This window comes from Pongo pygmaeus, chromosome 18, assembly GCF_028885625.2.
Source record: "Pongo pygmaeus isolate AG05252 chromosome 18, NHGRI_mPonPyg2-v2.0_pri, whole genome shotgun sequence".
Taxonomy (NCBI): domain Eukaryota; kingdom Metazoa; phylum Chordata; class Mammalia; order Primates; family Hominidae; genus Pongo; species Pongo pygmaeus.
In genome coordinates this window covers 35,202,460-35,207,439 of record NC_072391.2, presented here as the reverse complement: position 1 = coordinate 35,207,439, position 4,980 = coordinate 35,202,460, and the positions used below count along the sequence as shown (strand labels likewise).

Genomic DNA, 4,980 nt, shown 5'->3' with positions numbered 1-4,980 from the left:
CATTTTTGGACATTGGGAAACAAATATATTTTGACTCTGAAGAAAAAAGTACTTGGTGGCACATTAAGGAATGAGTGAATGAGTTTACAAAACACAAGAGGCAGGGTACAGTTATTCCAAACTGATAGGAAACAACATTGTGCCTTTGCTTTTGTTTGAAGAGAAATAAACCGTTTCTGTTCAAGTTTTAAGTGCCAAAATAGCTAATTACTGTTAAAATATCACCACAATTAATAACATTACTCAGAGAATCACTATTTCCAACAGAAACAATTTTAGTTATCTTCTGGAAGTACTATGTTGTAACTTTCCTTTTAAGGGTCTTATATCTCCTCAGTATTATCACAAACCACCTTGTTATATTTTAAATTAACTAATTCTAACTCAACATAAATTAAAAACTGCTCACATTCCCAAGGAAGAAATACTATTGCATGTTTCACTCATATTTCAGGAATGTGTGTTTCCCCAAAACTGACAATGCACCTATGAATTACATTCCATTATCTGAATTTATAACACTCAAAGTGCTTATGCTCTTCCACTGAACAAGTACATCAATATACTTGTAGCCTCAAAATACTTCATGAACTCTGAAGGGATTCTCTATGTAGGGAGCTTCCTTTGTGAAATGAATTCAGCTAGTCACCTGCATACCAATATCCCCAAGCATCTAAACAAATTTATTTTGCTCCTTTCCAATCCAAGATCTCTTTGGATCATGTACTTGGTAAAGTGTTACATGGGTGTGAACAATAATCCCTCACTGTACAAATTCTTTCAAGACTTGTGGATAAGTAACCCAGGTATTACTTCCCACGGAATGACCACCCTCCAGCCAATATATTGTTCTTATTCTTTTAATGAAAGTATCTGTATCTTTGTGTTTCTTGGCTTCTTTCAATTCAAAAAGAAACTGATTCAAAACAATACAATCTTTATTGAATCTAGTCAAATTAAAAGATGCATCATTTAGTGATGGTGGATAAAAACTCATAGCCAACTCATCAGGTTTTTCACAGGTCCTCTCTTTTTCTCCCTGGAAATGATTTGTAGTATCAGGAAACTGGACTGCAATTACATGCGTGGAGTCCTTATTCCAACCATTCAAATTTTTCTTTGATAAACTATTCTGACTTAAAAGCATTAACTAATAATATAAAGGTGCTTAAAAGCTCCAGAGTCAGTATTGTGTTCTGGGGAACCAAACATGTTACTTTTCACAAAATCGTCATGGCAACTGAGTCTGTGCAATGCATTCGGGAGCACTTTATCACCTAAATATAGCTATTGGGGAACCGGTGGGCTAAAATGATGGCAATATTTTCTAGACTCCAATTTTCCCATTGGTAATTCTTAGGATGAGGAGTCATAATTTCATGGTAATTCTGCACATCCCTGGGGAAAGAGAGGACGTGGCGGCTGCGGCTCCTCCTTCGCCTGCTCCCCAGGGGTGTCCCGCTACTCCAGTCACTCCCTGGCCACCGCCAGCAGGACTAACTCGGCGCTGAGCTGTAGGTACCCTCTGGGCGTGGCGGACGCGTCAGGCTCTGCAGGCGGCGCCTTGCGGCAGAGGGAAGGCATCGCTCACCGCCGCTGCGGATGGGTTCACGGATCTGTCCTGAGAGGAGGACGAGGTGTCTCCAATGCCAAGCTGCGGCAGCAGAAGCAGCAGCCACAGCGAACGCAAAAAGCCCGAGCTGTTGGGAGGCGGAGGGTGGGGGGATCCTGAGGGAGGGACTGCGGCAGGATGCCCAGCTGTCGGAGCCCCGGCCAGGTCGGAAAAACAGCATGGAAATTTTTCAAAACATTATAAATAGAACTACCATATATATGACCCAGCAATCTCACCACTGGGTATATATCAAAAGGAAATAAAATCAGTATGTCAAAGAGATAATTGCACTCCCAGGTTTATTGAAGCAGTATTCACAATAACCAAAACCATTATTTCTTTGATAGGATTCATGTGTTTCCAATTTCTGAAACTTATGAGTCACTGATTTTTTGAGTAATACCTTCCCGTTTATATAGTCTAGTAAAACAAAATATTTTACATTTCTTCCCAGGTAATCTTCATATATAAATAAATATATTTGTATTTTGTATTAATTTGCCTTCTAACAAGTATATGACTACATTAATTGTGCTCAGCGTTTCAGTTTATTAGTCCTCTCATCAGCTCAGCCTATTTTAATGTGTAATTTGTATGCTGTACATTAGTTTTACCACATTTTCAATAGTTTACTTTCCATTTGCCTCTTTTCCAAATATGATTTTACAATCTCATAGTTCTTTGCCACATTATTTTTCTTTTTTATTATATTGGCAATCATGTAAATACAAACCTCATATCTCAGTTTTATGTGCCATATAATTTATCTAACGCTTCACGCTAGTAACTTATCTCCTTTTGTGTAACATAATTTATAATTTAGTTCTCACATATGGAAGACAGCACACTGGGGATGCCTGCAATCAGTTCATCTATGTTTATTCCATTTGCCTTGTTAGAAACTGAACAACCCACATGGATTTGACATCCTTGGGATCAGATGCATCTAAATGGAGCACTGGCCTCTTAGGTTGATACTTCTCTAGATCGTTACCTTTATTTATTTCTGGTCCTGAGAAGTTTCCATAATTTTCTTTCAAGTATATTAGGCATTTTGTGAATTCTTGTAACTTGATGATTTTCGTTATCTGCATTAAATTTTTAAAGCATGTTATTTTCCTGAAAAGCCGAAATATCAACAGTTGCACACATGAGTAAAATACTTTACCTAGATTTTCTGTGGCATAGATCATCCCCTCACGAGAAATTCTAAGTTTCTTCATTTGAAATACTGCTCTCTTCAAGAAACCACATTGTAATAATTTGTAGAATGTATTACCATTAGAAAATTAATTATGTATTGTGCACACGTTTCTGAAATACTTCACTGCAGTAAACAGTATATGGTGAGAATTATTGTTTCCTTTAACAAAAAACTAATGTGAGTAAAATTATTTACATAAATTCAGATGTTTTGGCTTCAACTGCCATTCTACCTCATTAGCATTTCCCTAACTTCATAAATGGTATGATTTGAAATTTTTGTTTAATTCAGAATGTATTAAAAAGAGGTTTTAAAAAATGTTATAATGTTTATATTGCAATTGAGGACATGTTCAATAAATATCTTAAACTTCAGGCCCTGGCTAAGTATTCCTTTTGTACTAGAAATCAGATTTCTCTGGCACAACTCCACTGCCTACAATAATATTTATAAAAATTACAAATGCCAGTGCACTATTTCAATACTGTACTCAGTTGTTCATATCTAAATATTTCATTAGCTATGAAACAAATGAAATGTAAATGCTGAATACATAGCACAAAGCAACAGATTATTTACAGAAGAAAACAGTAAAAGACTACTTTTCTATAGTATGTCACCTGTTCGTTAGTTCTTCAATAGTATTATTTAGGTTATTTCAAGTATAAAGGTCCTTTTATCTAGGTTCTAAAGGGCATAAACAAGAAGACATATAGCCAGATTTATTTTTATAAACTTTTGATGTTTCTTTTGCTGTGTGTCTTACTGTGAATATATGAAGACAAAGACAAATGTACATTTAAGTCATTAGTTATTATATGAGTTTTTCTTATATGGCTTTTTGCTTACATGGATGTCATAAATGACACAATAAAATAATGAAGTTTGACAAACTCATCTGTGCCCTGTAAACTTAATCCACTTACTGCATAACTTGATTCAATCACTATTTATTAGTTTAAAAAATGGCATTGAAAAGCTGCAAACCAAACTTTATTACACATTTCTGAATCAGGAAGGGGTAAACTGTGCCACAGACTCTTTTCGGGAGAAAAGTTCTGCAAAAAATAAAATAAAGGGTTTCCAAACTCTATTTTTAAAAAAACTTGAGTTTTCTTCCATGCTTAACCCTCACTCGACAGCCCCTTTTACCCAAGGCCTGGTCCCTAGGTCATCTTTTTAAGGTTTAGTTTCTGGGAAATTTTCAGCAAACCTATCTCATGCTTTGTCCCAGTTTGTTTTTGTTTTGGAGAAGGCGAACATCTTCAATTGAGGAGGAATTGCCTGTCCTCAAGCCTACGTGTGTCCACTAAAGCTAAAGCAGAATTGGAGTTTTCATTCCTCCACCATCCTTCCCCAGGCCCTCTTCTTTTTTCCAACCCACCTCCTCAAACATCTTCGGACTTTTGTTGCTGTCAGTAATTTCAGAATGAACAGATGCAGGCACATCAACTCTTTGGAAGGGTTCTTCACTTCCAATAGGCTCCCTACTTTTTCCAGCTGTATCTTTATGTTTTAGGTTCTTCAATGTCTGTTCGTCTTCATAGTCTGTATAATGTAAAACATACTTTACTCGCATTTTTAAAATTATTTTCTTATTTTCAACTCTTTTTTTACCTACTTAGTTGTAAACAGTTAATTCAATAAACAATTCTCTTTCTTATCAAGGCGAAAGTGAGTTCCAACCTGCCGTGGTTCACAGCCATCACAGGTATCACTGCCAGGGTGAATGTGAAAGGGTAACCTAGTCTCTCCAATTTTCATTTCATGTCTATGCTTGAGTACATAAGGCTCACATTTAGTTATCAGCCGAACAATCCGTTTTCCGTTAACAATTGTTTCATTTTGACTGCCTTGATATACAAGCACATAACTTTGTAAATCATGGTCAGAATAAATTTTTGCATGAAACTTACTGACACCAACTTCAGGGATTCAAAATCATTTTCTCTTCCAATTGTAGCAGATTTTACAGCAGTAATGATAAAGAGTGATCTTGTATACAACAACCGTGATCTAATGATAATTACTCTAATACACGGGGGCCAAGATTTTTCTTACTTGCCTCCTCAGTGTCTTCTGCAGTTACATTGCCTTCACTGGTCATGAGAGGAGGGGTTGTGGTAGGGCCCTGAAGGACGCCTGTGGAGCCAGAGGCCAT

At 36.5% G+C, this 4,980-nt stretch overlaps 1 pseudogene; it reads right to left on the bottom strand.

The window, feature by feature from the left end:
- Positions 1-574: 574 nt before the first annotated feature.
- On the bottom strand, positions 575-4,980 carry LOC129015133 (mitochondrial protein C2orf69-like; annotated as a pseudogene).